At 39.2% G+C, this 20,143-nt stretch overlaps 1 long non-coding RNA gene across 5 annotated transcripts in view; it reads right to left on the bottom strand.

Annotated features, from left to right (window-relative positions):
- The window catches only part of LOC113599313 (uncharacterized), a 220,382-nt gene extending 201,054 nt beyond the window's left edge, over positions 1-19,328 (bottom strand). Inside the window, exons 1-2 of one of the 5 annotated variants that reach the window (XR_008294954.1) lie at positions 17,791-19,328; positions 12,027-12,090 (exon numbers count right to left, since the gene is read on the bottom strand). This is a non-coding gene — a long non-coding RNA (uncharacterized LOC113599313). The remainder of the gene's footprint in view (positions 1-12,026; positions 12,091-17,790) is intronic. The other 4 variants (XR_008294955.1, XR_008294952.1, XR_008294957.1 and 1 more) reach the window with 4 other exon arrangements.
- Positions 19,329-20,143: the final 815 nt, after the last annotated feature.

The following is a 20,143-nucleotide window of genomic DNA, read 5'->3' as shown; positions in this document are numbered from 1 at the left end:
AAAAGAAAGGTGGCATACCTATGAAATCTGCCTCATAGGTAATCTAGTCTCTTTTCATATTATTTCAGTCTTTTTCTCATCCTTCACCTTGGATAGCTTAGTTGCTATGCTTTTAAGATCACTTATCTCTTTCTTCTGCTGTAGTGTCTAAACTGCTGTTAAGTTCATCCAATAATTTTTTTCATTTTGGGTACGGCATCCTTAGCTCTACAAGTACCATTTGGTTATTTTGTGTTTCTTCCATTTCTCGTGATGTTCCTGTATTCCTACACATCCTTAATTCATAGATTAAGAACAATTAATGGTTGAGATATTCTGTCTAGTCAGAAAGCCAATGTTTTTCAGCACCATGTAATCTCCAGAATCTCGGTTCAGCTCCCCACCCACCAAGAGAAAGAAAGATAGAAAGAAGAAAGAAAGGAAGGAAGGAAGGAAGGAAGGAAGGAAGGAAGGAAGGAAGGAAGGGAGGAAGGAAGGAAGGAAGAAAAAGGAAAAGAAAAGGAAAAGGAAAAAAGAAAAAACCTGTAGCTGTTCTTTGCAAGACCTCATACAGTCATCCTGCTCCTGTGTGGTTTAACATTCAGCCAAAACTCAAGGATCCCTCTGAAGATTCTTTGTTCCTCAAGTTCGCTTTGCTCTCTCTCCCTGAACACCTATACCATTTATTACTTTGACATTTTTTATATTATAGGGGACAGGAATACGGAGAGTAAGTAAAATGGTTTACAGCATTACTATTTTTTTTAGAATGCATTCTCTAAAACTTTTTCCCCAAATTACACAAAATTATCTACATCTTATTTATAATAAATATCATTCCCTGGCAAAGGAAACAGGCACATGCTATATATCTATGAAAATGACCGTTCAAGTCAGGCATAATGTATGTAATACTTTTTGTCTTCACCGGGTATACAAATATTTGATTAGATTTCACTTAGATACACAGTATAATCATGTATTTGCAAACTCTGCTGAAGATTGGAATAAACTCCAACATGCTTATTCATATGTGTTATGACAAAATTTCTAACATATCTGAGAAAACCAACTTAACAAGAGCTACAAGCTAACTCGCCTTTATTTAGTGGACAGAATTCAGAACCTCCTGCCAACTATAGGCACAGATCTAACCTTCTTTAAGTGTTCTATTCTTTTTATGAATTTTATAATTTGTTTCTATTAAACTCTACAAGAGTGTCAGTACTATTCATTGGAATGAATCAAAAGTTTCTTCATACCCTATAGCCAAAACAAACTAAAAAAATAAACAAAAGATGATTACTGTTATCCAAAAAACCTAATTTCAGGTTATTGAGCTCATCCAAACTGTCTCAATGTTCTTATTAATTAACTTATTTTAAGTAAGTGCTAAAGTTGGAATTTTCAAATAAATTATTAATGAAATATTGTTTATATATTTTATAAGTTGTATATATGAGAAATCCACAGAAGATATAATTTTTTATAAAAAATATTTCCCCTTCTAAAAATCAGTTTTGAAAATCACTATTTAAGATGAACAAATAGCTTTGATGTTCAGAGAAATCCTAGATTGATTCTGGCTTAAATACTTTGCTTTTTTCTGGGCCTTCCTGCCTTTTTCTTTCTTGTCTTTCTGTAGTCTCTTCCCCCCATTTCTACCTCCTATGACATGCAAAAAAGCTACTTTTTATGTTTTCACAACCACGCTAATAGTAGCATGGATGCAACAAAATTTAATGAACATTATTTTATTGATAAACATTTACTTTGTTTCCAATACTCCTTCATTATAACGAACACTATCATTAAGATATTCAAGATTATAAACCATTTCATATTTTAGATTATTTCCTTAGGACAGACTCAAAGTAATGGAGTATTAGATAAAAACTATTATTTATTTCTTAAAAGACTTTTAGCAAATCATTTCAGTGGATAGTGAGAGCCTCTTCATACTGGAAAGTAAATACTGTCTTGTGTTATATGCTCAAATTTAATTTCACAGAACCTCTGCCTATTAAGTCATAGATGTTAACCTGTTAGATATTTGTTTTGCATCCCTTGCTCCAGTAAGACTTCCCTCATTCGTCCCCTCTACCACCCAAGACTGAGGATATATTCCTTTCTGTGGGCCCTCAGGGACCCCTTTGTTTTTATCTTTTATAGCACTAACACTGTTTCATAATTGCTGTTTCATATGTCTGCCTCACCCCGAGATTTTATGTACATGCCAACAGGGCTTTGCCTTGTTCACAGATATATTTCCCAGAACCTGAAACAGTGTCTGGCACTTAGCAGGGATGCTATAATTTATGCTGAATTAATTAGTTATCTTTATTATGGACGTAGTTACATATCTGTAGAGGACTAATTACTATCCATGCTCCCACAGCCAGCTTCCTCCACTCCAAATACAGACAATGACAAAGGAAGGTGATGAACAAAAACTACTAAACAAATTCATATAAAAGAAACCTTGAGAATATACATCAGGCCACTTGGAAATGCTCACTTTCCCATCCTAAATATGCCTCCAACACACATTCCCTGGCAGCATCCCACTTATAATTAACTTTTTCCCCCTTAATTTCTACAATGAGGAAATACACATGATGTCTCTAGAGCACTGGCATGAACAGTGTTCTCTGAAATGTCACCCAGAGGGAGAGGTCGGCAAGGGAACATTGTGTTCCAAAGACTTATATGCTAGTCACTTCTTATTTTATGGTCGCTATTATTTTCCCAAAGTAGGTTATGTAGGGAAAAGAAAAATGCCTTTTTAAAAGTTAATATCAAACAACACCGATATGCTTTTTTGCATCATTACAGGCAAAGGGCTAAATTGTTACCTGCTGGCTTGGAAGCTCTTTTAGCTTCTGTTCATAAGAAAGTCACAGAAAGAGACGTCTGTATCAGGTCCAGGGAGGACCATGGTGAAGAGGTGCCCCCCTTGCAGTGATCAGATCCATTGTTCTTGTAAGTGTAGTTTCACTCGTGTACTGTATTCAGGCTCACGGAAGTGTGGTCAAGGGCAACAAGGAAAATGAGAATCTGGGGACCGGTCCTGGACAAAGTTTTCTTTCATTTGAATTAGTCTACAACACTAATTCATCTTTTACCAAAGATTATTTTGTGCCTGGTGGCTCAGTTGGCTTTAGCATCCAACTCTTGGTTTCCACTCAGGTCTCATGAGTTCATGTTCATCTCACCGTTCATGAGTTTGAGCCCTACGTGGGGATCCGTGCTGACAGTGTGGAGCCTGCTTGGGATTCTCTCTCTCTCCTTTTCTCAGCCCATCCGCTGCTTACTCTCTTTCTCTCTCTCTCAAAATAAACAAACTTAAAAAATTTTTTAAAGATTATTTTGATGCCCTCAATCAATTCCGAGTGACAATATATTCCCATAGGCAGGTTTACTAATGTTGCTGTAATGGAGTTTTAGAAAGGAAGTGCTACTTGCTTCATTGTATATTAATAAAGGTTGATGCATGTCTCAACTGTTTCCTAATAAAATATGCCTAAGAGTGAGCTTAAGTAGGCAGCAAATTTAAATTATACACTGCCTTCAGGGACATAAACATCAGTTTTCTAGCATCTCATATTTATCAGTGAAATTATATTAAATTGTGAAACAGAAGTTCTCTTGGCTTTTGCTTACTTCCTACAGTGTAGTACCGAAGCACTATATCACTCAGTAGGCTTCGTCCTTCTCTGCCAAATCTATTTCTCAGAGTTTCTGGCAGCACAAAAAGAAGGCACCAGAGATGATTACTAATGTGTTAGATTATTAAAAATTAAGTTACCCAGAGTTCTGTTTTAAATTCATTTTCCAGGAAGGTAGTTCAGGACACTTGAATGAAAGGGTGCTCCTTGACCAATTTAACTTTGAATTGCTTCATTCAGAAGGCTGAAGGTCCCTCTCACAATCTGGGCATTTTAATGACAATGTAAATTGCTGACTAAAAGAAAAACAATCAACAAGGGACGGCCAACCAAATACCTGAAATAAATTAAGCTCAATGTTAACAATATTAGGTAGCAGACAACCAAAATGACTCAGAATTCACCCTCTGCATCACGTATATCATCAACACAGGTGTTTTTTTGTCATGGTAATTTGTCTGGGATGTACGAACAGATTTTAGGACAGATGGGTAAAAAGTATAACAAAAATAAGAAATTGCAAAGCTTCCCTAAACCTAAACATCTGCAGTTTAGCCCTTCTGTTATGCCCAGGAAAGGCAGAAGATTACAAGGCAAATATATAAAGATGTTTAGTATTCTTCCACATTCATAGCAAGAACTGGTGATAAGATGCTGTAGTAGAAATCATCAAACAACTTCTAGTTAGTATTCTGACATTAATCAGGTGACCTTCGAAGTTTCTTAGCTTTCTGACATAAGCCTATTTGGTTGTAAAATCAGTGGATTTGGCTATATCTTTTACATCCTCTTACAGCTATAGAACCACAAAGTTCTGCAATTATAGAAGCCTTATTTCATTCACTGCTAAACTTCAGCACTTAGAATCATGCCAGCACATGGTAAATTTTCCGTAACTGTTTCTTGAATGAATATAGGCATAAATGTTTGTTGAATGAATGCATATACAAATATGTATCCTTTCAATTTCTTACTAACTACATTATTATTTACATTCAGGGAATATGTTGTGAATAATTTGTTGAAAACTCCCAAAGTACCATGAGCTAAAATACGTGGTATAAAAAAAGTTACAGAATAAAGATAATATTTTCTAACATTTTTACTCTATTAAATACCTGGAGATTAATATATGAGCAATACATGAAGTGCAACAGATCAAGATCAGTGAAAACTGGTTAGTGTTTGGGGAAAAGATAAAAGTATACAAAATCCTTTTTTCAAATCTTTGAATTTTTTTCTTTTAATGTTTATTTTTTTTGAGAGAGAGAAAGAAAAAGAGCATGAGCGGTGGAGGGGAAGGGGCAGAGAGAGAGAAGGAGACACAGACTCCCAAGCAGGCTCCAGGCTCCCAGTGATCAGCACAGAGCCTGATGTGGGGCTTGAACTCACAAACCATGAGATCATGACCTGAGCTGAAGTCAGATACTTAACCAACTGAGCCACCAGGCACTCCTAAATCCTTGAATCTTTTGAACAAATGTTTCCCAGACTTCTGAGTTATAAAACATGAAATTAACAAGTTTTTAGACTAGATATTCAGACATCGAAACTGCCAAAGCAATTTTATCATGGCCTTGAGTATACCTCTTTGACTTCTATTGTCCATGTGTCTCATATGTGCATTTCAATTTGAAACTAAGAATACATGGCTACCGCAGGAGAAATACATCTTGTTCAAGCTGATATAATGAGTTAACTGCTAGCTAATGAGGTTTTTCTTTTTAGTGAAATCATTTATATTTGTCTATTTAAACATTGGAACATGCATTCTAAATGTAGAATTAGGTAGAATTAATGCCAAGCTCTTATTGTTGACAATAAAGAATCATACATTCAACTTCTACTTAGAGTCATTTTTCTTTTCTATGATTTTAAAGTCACCCATCTGTATCAAAGAGAAAATTTAAGGGAGAGCAATAGAAATAATGCAAGTAAAAAAAGGGAAAATCTTGTAGAATTGAGTGTGCACAGACCTCATAGAGTTTAGAAAGGCAAATGAGGAGACAGAAAATAATTTTAATAAACTATCATTCATTGAGTGACTACTATGAGCAATAAATTATATAATACTCATAACATTCATTAAAAAGTAGATATCATCACCATCTTACAGATGAAGAAGTGGAGGTGCAGAGAGATAAAGTAGCTTGCCAAAGGGCAAATAGTTAAAAAGTAAGATTTAAATTAAATTCTATTTGACTCCACAGTCCACTCTTTTGACCACGTCAAACTTCCAAAAGAGAACTTTTGATACATCAGTAATGTATTTACAGTGTCTCTGTACAGTGACATTACATGTATGTAATGACATACACATGTAATACAGTGTATTACAGTGAGAAGTCATGAATGTGATTTTTATTTACACTTCAGTTGTCAGGACTGATCACTTGGTTCTTTTATTACATACACTGCCCTTATAAGGCCTTAAATTAAAATGTTCTTAAATTTCCATATATTTTAATATTTCAGAGCAGGTAAAGCTTTAAAGAATGAATTCCAGTTTTCAGAGCTGAGCTAAAAATGTGCCTTTGACTTCCCTTCTCTGCCTTTCTAATCACATCAGTCACGATATTAAATCCATACTTCTCAGAACTCTCTTCTCATAAGCTCTCTTTCACAATACAATACCACCCCGTGTGTGTGCGTGGGCGTGTGTATACGTGGGCGTGGTGCGTGGGATCGATCAATCTAGATCTATGTTTCTATTTATGTCTATGTTATATTTATATAGATACAGATTGATGGATCTCACATTTCAGAAATAAGAACTCGACTCCATTCTTTTGAGGAATCTATAGTTTTTATTTACAATTTGTCTTCTTTAATCTTTTTCTTCCTTCCAACAGAATTGAGGTCCCAGGACTTTTCAAATGGTTTCCTCTGTGTTTCTCCCATCTCCAGTCTCTTAACTGTGGCCTCTCTTCTTCTCTTCATTCCCTACATCCCTCCCCCTTCCCTACTCAACTGAAGCACCCCAGGCTCATGCTGCTCCTCAAACATGCCAGGGAACTCCAGCCTGACAGTTTTGCATTTATTGTTTGGCTTTTGCTTTTTCCTGGGATATTCTTCTCTTTCTCACCAGATATCACACAACTCACTATCTTACCTCTGTAAGCCTTATGTCAAATGGAAGCAGCTCAATGCGCTTTCACTAAACACTTTTAACAAACTGCTCCCACAGCCTACACTTAACCCTGCTCTACTTGTCTGTAGCATCGATCACCTTCAAACATACTAAGTCATTTGCTTTTTATTTTGTTCATTGTTTATTGCCTGTCCACCCCCTATGCCGTGAAAGCTCCATGAGGACAGGGGACTTAGTTTTCTTTACTGATATATTCCCCAGTGCCCAACGCATAATAGGCTGTCAATAAATATTAGCTAAATGAGTGAGTATTTCATTAATATAAATTCTTAGGGTGAAATTTCTTAGTCAAAGAATGGGTAGATTTTAAAATTCAAATGCTTACTAGTAAACTCAATAGTTTATACTTATTATAAAAATTACCTAAGCCAGGGGTGCCTGAGTGACTCAGTAAGTTAAGCGTCTGACTCTTGATTTAGGCTCAGGTCATGATCTCACAGTTCATGAATTTGAGACCCGCTTCAGGCTCTGCACTGACTGTGTGGAGCCTGCTTGGGGCTCTCTCTCTTTCTCTCTTTCTGCCTCACCCCAGCGCTCTCTCTCTCTCTCTCTCTCTCTAAAAAATAAAAATAAAAGTTTAAAAAAGATTTTAACAAAACAAAAATTATCTAAGCCAATAAAAATTATGACCTTAAGATAGAAGTGCTTAAAACTCTGCCATCTTCACAGAGGACTCACTTCCTTAGTTCTTCCTCCTCCTGTGACCACCAGCCACAATTATCTACAAAACCCCATCACTGAGGAGCAGCAAACATTTCTAACTCTGATCTACTCACCCAACAAAGGTGCTTAAAAACTAAAGTGCAGACAACCACTGTTCTAGACACAACAGTCATGATCCAGGTGCTTTGTTTTATGGACCTTCTTTTATATGCAGACCCCAGAGATACTGTTCTCACTTTCCTTCTCTAGATTTTATTCTTTGCTGGTTTTGACAGACCTACTTCCAACCCAGGATCTTAATTCTTATCCTAGAGCCACACCTCTACTAACCCATCTTCCTGACCTGGCTTGGACTCCTCTTCTTGCCTATTTCTTCCATTTCCATCACCTAAGAGATAGGCTGCCAAATTCATAGTACCCATGCTTTCACTTTCTATAGAATACATGCTATGTCATTTATCATGCTAGCTGGACCTGCCCTCCATTGTACTCCACATTCAAACAAATATAGATCAAATATAAATGGGAAAAAAATATACATGTAGAATTATATACATAATGTGTATGTGTTCCAACTATTCTTCTCTGTAGGGTCCTTAACATATTATTAATGCATGTATTTATATCTCCTTCTACTTGTTTTTCCTAAGCCTGGCTCCCATTTAATGTTCACATTTCAGAGTACTTTGTCTCCTTTGGCATCTCACTTATTACTGAGAAAAGTTAAGCTTGCTCTTAATTGTTGCTCATTTGTTTTGACTTCTGAATAATAATAATTCATGATAGCAGTACTTTCTGTTTCATGGAAGAAAGCTGTATTAATTATAAGGGAAAGGGAATATAGGGAATTGAACAATTATAGTAAACATAAAGAGAAAGAAGTATAGAGAAGAACAAAGAAGGGTTAATACATCAAGTCGGGTATTCATACCATCCAGCCTTCTGACTGGGGAAGCCCCATGGTGAACAGCCCAGTTGAAGTCCCCATTGAGGGTCCTGGGCAGAATGTCCTCCCCTTATGTGAGGCTTTCCCACCAGGGCAATATATATACTACCATTGTCTGATCTACAGTTAGTCATTAAATTTGTCTAAGTACAATCCGGGGCGCCTGGGTGGCTCAGTTGGTTAAGCGGCCGACTTCAGCTCAGGTCATGATCTCGCGGTCTGTGAGGGCTGTGAGTTCAAGCCCCGCGTCGGGCTCTGTGCTGACAGCTCAGAGCCTGGAGCCTGTTTCAGATTCTGTGTCTCCCTCTCTCTGACCCTCCCCCGTTCATGCTCTGTCTCTCTCTGTCTCAAAAATAAATAAATGTTATAAAAAAAATGTATAAATTTGTCTAAGTACAATCCTAAGCAAGCTGGGTGTTTTTCTGTTTCTTTTATCATATCTCACAATCTTAGGATCGTGGACGTTGGCATATTTCTCTTCCCTCCTTGATCCGTATTTCTCTTCCATCTTGAGCCTGGTCAGGCTCAAGAAGGTGAAGCAAGTTAATCCCTCTTGGCTCCAGGAATAGAAGGGCCAATTCTGATCCCAAGGCCAGATATGGAGCATGAGCCAACAAAGCCCCCATGATTGTTTGTGTATGTGCAGGTCTGGGCAGAAATGCATGACAAATCACATCAACAAGTTCTATACAGAACATTGCCCCTTTGAATAAATGGAACAATGGAAGTAACACTTGGCTTTCTGTTTTATGTGCCTTGTGGTTTTCTACCCTGCACTACCAAATGCTAATCCACTTCTGCAAGCCTCCATCCATATTGTGTTCCATCATTCAGGGAAGAGCTCAAAGTGAGACCCACATTCTTCTGTCACACTCTCTAATGACACAATCAGCAAAAGTGCCACATTAACCCAATTAGATGCAAATATATTCAGGTTTATCTTTAAATCCCTTGTGTGCTATAATGCAGCATGTGTGCATTTTTCTCAAAATTTTCACACATTAAGTATTTATGATCCTAGGCTTTTACTAATTCAATCCTTGCAAGTTCCATTCCAATTTCCCCTTTCTCCAGCAGGGGGCACAGACTGAGGCTGACTTAATGGACTCTTAGATTTCCTTGTTATTTTCACTTCTCTGTCTTTCTAAGCAAGGTCTTTTTTTTTTTTTTTTTTTTTTTTTGTCTTATATCCATGGTGTTTCCCTGTGTCCATTCCCTGTTAATTCCTGATGAGCTTTTCAGAAAGGTCTCAAAGCCAAGACTAAATGATAGAGCTGTTTTCATTGTTCCCATTTCCCTTACCCCTTCTGGCTTCCAGACTAGACTCAGCTCTCTCGTGTGGGCCACCATTCCAGGCTCCCACTTACCTGTCTCATATCCATTATAGCTGGCATTATTTTCCACCTTAAAACATAATGCGACCACAATAAAACCCTTGGTGAAACACCTCTGTCCACATCACCACCACCGTCAATCCATCAACCTGTGGCCTCATAGCCAAAGACAGAAACCTCAGACCAGGGAAAAAGTAAAGATCACACATTGCAAAACCAACAGGGGTCTTTTCGGAATAGATGAGTAAGGCTGTGTTCTGCAAATCATATTAGAACATCTGCTTGATATATTCAAATTTGGCTATTTTTCTTTCTTTTCAGATATATTTCAAGTCTCCCTACTGCCATCTTTATCTAAAATGTGAGATTTTTTTTTATTTATTTTGAGAGAGAGAGAGAGAGAGAAACAGAAACGTGAGTGGGGAAGGGGCAGAGAAAGAGGGAGAGAATCCCAAGCCTGCTGCTCATTGCTGTCAGCTGGGAGCCAAGCCAGAAATGCTGAGGTCATGATCTCACGGTTCTCCAGCCCCATGTCTGGCTTGGCTCCCAGCTGACATCATGGAGCCTGCTTGGGATTCTCTCTCTCTCTCTCTCTCTCTCTCTCTCTGCCCCTTCCCCACTCACACTAGTGCTTTCTCTTTCTCTCTCTCTCAAAATAAATAAATAAACTTTAAAGTGAGATTTTGAATGCCAATAAATTATCTTTTCAAACTTTTCTCCTGGTGGACAATATGGGCCGCAGTAATCAGGATTGATGCCATTTACTTAGCATCAGGTTGTAGTCATCTGGATGCAAATCCTAGTTCCACAATTACTTATTTCCACAGCCCACTATTTTTGAAAACTTGTGCAAATAACTTAGGCTTTCTCATTCTTAGTTTCCTAGTCTGTTAAATGAAAATAATAATTGTAGCCTTTGAGGATCCAGCAGGGTTTAACAAAAGAAGTATTTACAAATGAGTGGGCAGACTTTAGAGAAGGCAACAAAGAGGTGCCCAGTGTTCTCAATGGCAAGAGTCCTTTCTAACCCTAGACCTGAGAGACAAATGATGTGGCAGTTACCAGAACCAGAGAGCTCAGAGGAAAGCAGCCAACCCAGTGTAACACCTCAGGCAGAGAGCTAGGCAGTAAACACACTGACATCACCCTCTTCCCTTTTTCCAATGTCTCCTCAGTATCTCCCATTGGCAGAACCCAACTGGAAGGCAGAGGGCAAAGGGACCCACTAGCTGCTGTCCACAAAAGTCAGCCTCAAGCACCTGAGCAGGAGGCAAAGTGTGAGTAGTGGATCTGGAGGGGCAGCAGAAGATATTCATCACGGTCTACTCATTTTGCTCCTCAACATCCATTCTGATCATTTATCTGGTGAAAAATAAATCTGTGTCCCTGCTATAGATGGCAAACAAATCATTAGCTATTACTTTAGTGCAGAGTCAGACCATAATCCCACTTAAAGTCTAAAACATTAGGTATGACCAGCACTCTAAATACAAGGCAGCAGGGGGAAGCAGCAACAATTAATTAACATGCAATTTAGGTGCTATGGTCACTGGCTTTGTAAATACAAAGCCTCAGTTGATAACCACAACTTGCTTTTTCTACAACCAAGTTGTTTACCTTACCCTCTTCATTTCTATAGGACCTGAGTCCTTATCAGTTCAGTCTTTACTGAGTTGCCACAGTTTACTGAACTACCAGTTACCAGAACTATTGGACCAGAGAGTACTAAAGGATGTTCTAACAAATTGCCTAGGTCCCAGGCATAGTCCTCCTTACCTTGACCATGGAGCAACAACCCATTTTTCCCTTGGCATTTGGGCACATTCATGTTGGCAAACAGTGACTCCTTTCTCTGCCTGTTGATTTAGTGGTATGAAAAGCCCAGAATAGCCAAAGTGCAGTCTGAACTTTCAGACTATGACTAGTTTCCCTGATTAAATCACTGCTCTCTTGGGCACTTAGATTTCCAAATCTACCAAGCCCAGGAATACACGTATAAGAGGCAAAAACAATTTTAATATGTCATTTGGCATAAAAGAAAGTATCCTTCTCGGGACACCTGGGTGGCTCAGTTGTTAAACATCTGACTTCACCTCAGGTCATGATCTCACCATTCGTGAGTTCAAGTCCCGCATCTGGTGAGCACAAGCTCTGCTTTGGGTGAGCCCTGCTTCTCTATGTATCCATCTCTCTCCACCCCTCGCTCTCGCTCTCTCTCAATACAAAGTGTTCCTCTTTCTACTATAAGAAGGTGGTCATCTGTAAACCAAGAAGAGAGAACTCACCAAAACCCAACTATGCTGGCACCATGGTGACCTTAGACTTCCAACCTCCAGAACAGTTGAAACTCTGGAAAATTAATAAAAGGAAATCTCATTTAGAATACAGTATGGAAGCTGGCAGGAGATGCATTCATGCCCTTTCACTCATCAACTACAGACCCAACAGGAAGAGAAGCACTTTGAACATAGACACTTCTTTACTATCCTAGCGTGGAAAAAGAAAGGCTTTCCTTCTCACTTAGCAACAGCCCAGCCAATGAGAGACAGCCACAACATAGCTAATGAAAAACCACTATACTTAGAACTCCAAGTTTACTCCAATGGATTTTTGTTTATAACAGACTTCCCAACTCCTCTTTTCTGTAAAAGAGCATTCCTCTCCTTTGTTTGGGAGACTAGCCTGTGGTTTTGCCATAGCTTGTTTATCCATCATTGCTATTCCCAAACAAACCCATTTTGCTGGTAGAAAGAAAGAAAGAAAGAAAGAAAGAAAGAAAGAAAGAAAAGAAAAGAAGAAAGAATGAAATAAGAAGTTCTAGTCTCCATTTTTTATCCCAGAGCCTCATATTCTGACTAAGGGGGAGACTAACACATGTGGGCTGATGGTTTAAGGCATACACCACAATCTGTACGATAGCTTGTAATCTTACGGCATGTCATCTCATAGCTGGTACTGTGTGACTGCTCCCGGCTCCCTGAAGTAAAGCAAAATCAGTGAATGTTGTGGGAATGAACCTATTGCTGCCCTTTCCTTGATGTAACATGTGCCCCAGTGGTGGAGGAAATGCTTTGTGAAACAGCCTGGTGATAGATAATACATCACTTTCTATAAGTCTATGACCGCTTGTGCCAATGGAACCACTGTGGGCAGAGAGACAAATCTGTACCCAGACCACATGTCTATTCTGATGGGAACAAAGCACAGCCTCTGCAGTGTTGAAAGAACTTTGATGTGATCAGCACATCACCAGATGACTGTCAGGTCCCCCTGGAGAATGATACATGTCCGGGATCAGATTTGGTGAAGGGAAACCCATGTTTATGGGCTCATGCAGAGATTCTGACACTGCTGCCATAGCTATATGTGTATGAAAGCTTAATACACATGCTGTGAGAAAAAGGCAAATGGAGAGACGTCTTGTCAACCTGATTACTGGAGCCTGCTTCACAGGGGATACCCTCTGGCAACACGTAAGCGAGGCGCAAACATTTCCCCACTTGTTACCCACCATGAAAGGAACATCACACACGTCTCTCCCACACCTCCTGACTATCAGACTCCAGCCTGGTCCTGAGTCATCTCTGTCCTGTGACTACAGAAGTTGGGAACCCTTTAAAGCTGCTACTGAGCCCTTCTGATTTTATACTCATTTCAGAGGTAGACATTTGGGCACTTTAACTTTTCCTTTACCACTTTCCTTGAAAAGAAGTGTATTTGTGACCATACAATCTCAGAATTTCACTTTAGGGATGTAAATTCTAAGGCTACTCTTGAAACCAATCACTTTGTCAGTCAGGGCACAACCAAGCTGGGTAACTACAGGGAATTAAAGAGCTAAGGTTGTGGGCAGAGTTTAAGGAAAGCAACAAGGAATGAATAGATATTAATATAACCAAAGGAAGTGGGAGCCAAGAGGAAGAGTTTTCAGGGAAAGACAAGAACACTTGTTAAAAACTACTTTATGCCACTCTTTTTATTTATATTGCCTTATATAATCCTCACAACAACCTTGCAGAGTAGTATTTGTATTTTTTTTACAGGTAGAAGCCTCAGAAAGTCAAGGAGCTTGCCCAAAGTCACACAGAAATTGAGCAGTAAAGCCAGAACTTGAGAACAGGAATTTCTCACACTCCAGGCTGTGTCCTTCCCACTGCCTTCTGTCACACCAGACATGCTAGAAATCTCTTCTCTCCTGACGCACACTTACACCCTACCCCTTTGCTTCCTCTGACCTTCATTCCATTACTTAGTTGGTCCAATTAAAACCACTCAGCTAAACACTGACTCATGTCAGTTCTGTTCCTTTCCTCCTTTATTTTGTTCTGCCCTAGGCTTTGAAGAAGACACAGAATATAGAAGTCTCAGACAGAAGCTTTGCTTACGAACATCGATAATTATTATTAAAGGGGCACCTGGGTGGCTCAGTTGGGTAAGCGTCTGACTTCAGCTTAGGTCATGATCTCACAGTGTGTGAGTTCAAGCCCCATGTCGGGCTCTGTGCTGACAGCTCAGAGCCTGGAGCCTGCTTAGGATTCTGTGTCTCCCTTTCTCTCTGCCCCTCCCTTGTTCTCACTCTCTCTCTCTCTCTCTCTCTCTCTCTCTCAAAAATAAAAAAACACTTAGAAAATTTTTAATTAAAAAATTTTTAAAATTTTTTTAAATAAAAATATTATTAAAGACCACACACACATATTGATTTTGTCATTCATTGAACCAGTATTTCTTGAGGTGCTACTATGTGCCATGTATATATTCTGAGCAAAGAAGAATTAGGGAATAACGATGTATTAAAACCCCCGCCTTCAGAGTTTATATTCTATTAGTTTGGAGAGATGTTAGGGAAGAGGAAGACAATAAAAAAAAGAAATACAAGTAAATATATAATGTGTTAGATGATAATAAAAGGGATAGGAAATGGGTGGGGGTTGGGGAGAGGGGCAGGCTGTAATTTTAAATGAGATGGCCAAGAAAGCCCTCATGGAGGAGGTGACATTTCAGCAAAGACTAAAAAGAAAGAGGGAGTCTTTATATATTTAGGTGGGAAGAGCATTTCAAGCAGATTGAAGAGCAATTGTAAAGACCCTGAGGGACAATGCTGCCAAGCATCTATGAGAATCAACAAGTGTGGCCGGAGAAGAATGAGTGAAGTGAAGGTCAGATTAGATGAAGTGAGAGTGGTAACAAACGCCAGACTGTGCAATGCTTTAGAGCTTTAGGAGTTCAGCTTTTACTCTGAGTGAGATGGGAAGCCATAAAGGCTTTAAACCAAGGAGGGACATGATCTGACTTCTGTGTAAACAGAAGCAGAAGGATCACTCTGGCTGCTTATGTAGAATGGACTATGGGAGACAAAGGCAAAAGCATAAAGATCAGTTCAGAGGTGACTGGAAACACACACACACACACACACACACACACACACACACTCCAATCAACTTATAAGAGTTTCATTCATTCGTTCTTTCTTTTTGTCACTTAATAAACATTTATTGAGAGCCCACTATGTACAAAGAACTATAAATGATATTATAGAAACCCTCTAGCCCACTTCCACCCCTAACCAAGAACTTGAAAAGAGGGCTGCTACAGACTGTCTGTAATCCCCTGAAAGTCATATGTTGAAACCTAATCCCCAGTGTGATGGCATCTGGACATGGGTCTTTTGGGAGATGATTATGGCCTGAGAACAGAAGCCTCATCAACACAATTTGTGCCCTTATAAAAGAGGCCTCAGGGAGGTCTCCTGCATCTTCCACCACATGAGGACACAATGAAAAGACTATGAACTAAGAAACAGGCTCTCGCCAGACATCAATCCACCACGGCCTTGGTCTTGGAGCTCCCAAGCCTCCAGAACTGTGAGAAATGAATTTCTGTTGTTTGTAAGCCACTTGGTCCATGGTATTCTGCTATAGTGGCCCAAACAGACAAAACAGGGCCCCTTTGCAAGTATTGCAGCCCCACCTTGTCTTCCAGGAAGACCTGACAGAGCTTTGAAAAGAGTTTCATATCTTTAATGCTTACTAAAGTAAAGACACACAACAAGACAGACGAACTTTCTGGATCACCACATAATCAGCTTACTTCACTTGATATTATTCTCAGAACTGTTGTATGTTTCCAAAGAAAAACTGTATTGTTCATAGAAATACAACCAGGGCCCTTAAAAAAAGACACAGATAATATCAGCAATTATTTTTATTACAAGAGGAGATTTCCTCATAATTCAAGAAAGAACTACAGTCATTTTTGCTATTTGGAAATATACATAAACATTATTCAAAGTTTCTACTTCTTAAGATTCCAGGAAAAGGAACTTTGTTTTTAAATACCATTGAGATGATCTGAGGGCCCAAAGCTCTGCAGTAATCCTGATGCTGTCCAGGATTGGGGTCATATAACAAAAGTCTCTAATCAGCAAGCCAGCAATCAGAGAAGCATGAGGCAAAGTCACTGGACTTCTTAGCTTTAATAGGTTTCTTGTACTGAAGCATTGACTTAAAGAGCATTGACCTTAGAAATCGTATACACTATCACTGTTCCTGGGATTTTAAGAATATGAAACAGATCATCACTTCTATTATGGTATCCTCTAGCTTGAAGTATAAGGTTGTGGGAAAGGGGGGCACCTGAGTGGCTCAGTCGGTTGAGTGTCCGACTTCAGCTCAGGTCATGATCTCACACTCCATGAGTTCAAGGCCCACGTCAGGCTCTGTGCTGACAGCTCAGAGCCTGGAGCCTGCTTCAGATTCTGTGTCTCCCTCTCTTTCTGCCCCTCCCCTGCTCATGCTCTGTCTCTCTCTGTCTCAAAAATAAATAAAAACATTGAAAAAAGTTTTTAAAAATTAAAAAAAAAGGTTGTGGAAAAGGAAAAAATAAACAAGGTTTGGGGAAAAAGTATGATGTTGGAGTTTGAGTACCATCTATCTTACACCTGAATGCCTTATTAATGCAGTTTTCTTTCCCATCTCTCTTTAATTGGCTCGCTTTCATTCATCCCTCAGTTTCTCATTGGGCACATCTCCTGCAGAAGTCTTCACTCAACATGAATCTCTCTATTATTTGTGTGTGCATCTCATCACTTACCATGTACAGTGAGTATCTTATCCATGAGACTATAAACCCCTTGATGAAAGGGATCCTGTATTATTCATATTTGTACCCATAGACTTTGCATGGTATTTAACAAATAATGTGTTCAATAAATGTTGGTAACTTGAAATGGATTAAAGACTTAAACATAAGACCTGACATCATAAAACTCCTAGAAGAAAACACAGGAAAGAAGCTCTTGATATTGGTCTTAGCAATGGTTTCTTAAACATGACACCAAAGGCACAAGCATTAAAAGCAAAAATCTAGACAGTATAATGCTAAGCAAGATAAGTCAGTCAGAGAAAGACAAAACCACAAGATTTCACTCATATGTGGAATTTAAGAACCAAAACAAATGAACAAAGGAAAAAAAGAGAAAAAAAACAGATTCTTAACATAGAGAACAAACAGATGGTTACCAGAGGGGAGGTGGGTGGGAAGATGGGTGAAAAAGATGAAGGGGATTAGGAGCACACTTACATGATGAGCACTAAGTGATGCATACTATTGTTCATGATACTATGCACATGAAATTAATATAACACTGTATGTTAATTATACTGGAATTTTAAAAATAGACTAGTAATGATAATTTTAAAAATAATAAAATAAAACTTTCAAAGAAAAAGAGAAAGCTACCGTTACATTTAGCATTGCTATTTTACTATAATTTCTTATGGGCCACATTTCTTAATAATATCATTTTCTTATTCCCTTGACCCCTCTCCTCAAGATTCCCAATTTGGTACATTTCCTAATCCTTTAAGTTCAAGATCTGGAAGCTACCATTGACTTCCCCTTTCTCTTTTACCTAGTCCCTGGCATGTGCAATCCATTTCCAAATCCTGCATTTCTCCCTTCACAGACTCCCTCGTATCTAGCTTTTCCTTTACATTTTTTTTTTTGAGAGAGAAAGAGGGAGAAAGAGAGAGAGAGAGAAGTGGGGCTTACCCGAAGCAGGGCTGGTGCTCACCCCATGCAGAACTCGTGCTCACCACATGTGGGGCTTGTGCTCACCCAAAGCAGGGCTTGAACTCACTCAATGTGGAACTCGAATTCACAATCCATGTTCTGTGTCAGTTTGCAAAGTGGGGACAACCCGGGTGAAATTTGAAGCTGACCCGTGCACACAGAGGGTGAGAAGAGACAGTGGAAGAAAGAGGCAGGCCACTTCAGAATGGTAGGAGGCGGGTTTCACAAGGAAGGCAAGTTACCTAGAAGGCTTGTTGTCCTCATTTCCACAAGATGAGTGGATCTTTGCACTCGCACACCGGAATTTTAAAAGTTTATAAAGAAGCATTAACTGGGTTCAGTCATATATACAGTCCTGATCTCAACAACACCTTATAGCTCAAGGCTGTGTCCTTGAAAATGTCTCCCACAGTGGGAACAGTAGCAGCAGAACGTGCATTCCAAGAACAAGGGAGGCCTAGAGGAGCCTCGCATTGCCCAGAGCCAGCTTCAGGGTCAAGCCGGGGTCAAGCCAGGGTCAAGCCCTCTCAGTGACCTCCTCCAACAACGTGGTGCTGCCTATTTCTCCCTCTTTTCCTCACTCACTCTGCCCTACTTGCTGTGCGTGCTCCAGCCAATTACACCCGTTTAAGTTCTGCACACTCACCTATCTCTTTCCCAACAGGATGTGGGTGTCAACTGCTCCTTTTGTCTTTATGATCTCCCCTGGGATCCTTATGGAGCTGTTTCTTTCTCATTCTCTAGCTTTGAGATCAGATATCACCTTTTGAGAGTAGCCTTTCCTGAACACCTCTAATGAGGTGATTCTCATTCACTGGATATTCTCCATCCCATTACCCTGGATTTTGTCTTTGCAACAATTGTATCACTCTCTGATTATCTTGCTCATTTACTTCTTTACTTGTTTATTGTCTATTTCCCTCCACAAAAACAGGAATTTATCTCTCTTATTTATTGCTATACATATGGTTCATTGCATAATTCCAGCCTCACAGGATGTGTTCAATAAATACTATTGAATAAATTAATGAATTAATTCATACATAAATACCTGAACTCTGGGGTCAAGGTCAATCACACTGAGGTCAAATTCCAGCTATACTTTACCAACTGTATGATCCACAAAGTTATCTAAAATCTCTAAGCCTTCATATCCTAACATGTAAAATAAGTCTAAGAGAATTTCTCCATATTTCAATTATAAATATTCAATCAGATAACATTTGTAAAATTTCTACATAGACACTGGTTCATATTAGATTCTCAGTAAATGCGGCTTTATTTCTCCATCTTATTTCTGAGTTCCTCTTCTGGTAAACTACCTATTCCCCCAGAACCCCCTTTCCTCTTTGCCTCTATGGATTATAGTGAATCCCCTGTTGAATGGGATAAAACAATACTTACCTTGTGGTAGGATCCCCTCCCTAAGGAAAGGAAAAAAAACAAAAAAAACCTTCAAGGCAACCTGGCTATCCACTTACATGACAACATCCCTCATGACCTTGTAACATGAGACCACTTAATCAGACTGCATGTTTGTGTGTTACTATATATGGGAGACAAAGAAGTAAAAAATAGATATATAAAAAACTACACCACGTGGCATTCGGGGCTCAGCTCTTTGGGTACGAACCCAGCTGAGCGGTGCCAGCTCCTGGGAAGAAAAGCCTCGGTGTCATGACTCTGTGCGAGAATCCTGCTACAACCTCACAGAGCTGTTCTAAAACAGTGATAATAGTGGTTAAAACATTTAACTAATACTGTTACTGCAACATCAGACACTAGATTATTGAAATATCCTGCAGAAAGATGCAAGGTACGATAGGCATTACTAGTATTTCCAATATCCAATATTTTTCCTATTTCCTGACTGTTGTGAGGACATACCTCTCCATCTCTTTGCAATTGACCACAGTTTTAATAAATGAGCTATCAAGTGACATGTGTCACTTTCAGACTGTGGTGGTGAAAATCCCATGCAGGATTTTCCAGTCTGTCTTCCTCTCCAGCGTGACAAGCCTTCTGTTGAGAAGTTTGAAACAAGTTATATGACTGAGTTGCCACTTGGAAGGCAGTTGTCTACCAGATATCCCAACAGATTTTGTATAAATAAGACAAAACCCTGGGGCGCCTGGGTGGCTCAGTCGATTAAGCTTCAGACGCTTGATTTTATTTCAGGTCATGATCTCACAATCTGTGAGATCAAGACCCGTGTCAGCACAGAGCGTGCTTGGGATTCTCTCTCTCCTATCTCTCCGCCCCTCCCTCGCACCCTGTCTCTCTCATTCAAAATAAATAAATAAACAAACAAACAAACATTCAAAAAAATGAG

This window comes from Acinonyx jubatus, chromosome C1, assembly GCF_027475565.1.
Source record: "Acinonyx jubatus isolate Ajub_Pintada_27869175 chromosome C1, VMU_Ajub_asm_v1.0, whole genome shotgun sequence".
Classification (NCBI taxonomy): domain Eukaryota; kingdom Metazoa; phylum Chordata; class Mammalia; order Carnivora; family Felidae; genus Acinonyx; species Acinonyx jubatus.
The sequence above is the reverse complement of the archived record's forward strand: the minus strand, read 5'-3'. Positions and strand labels throughout refer to the sequence as shown.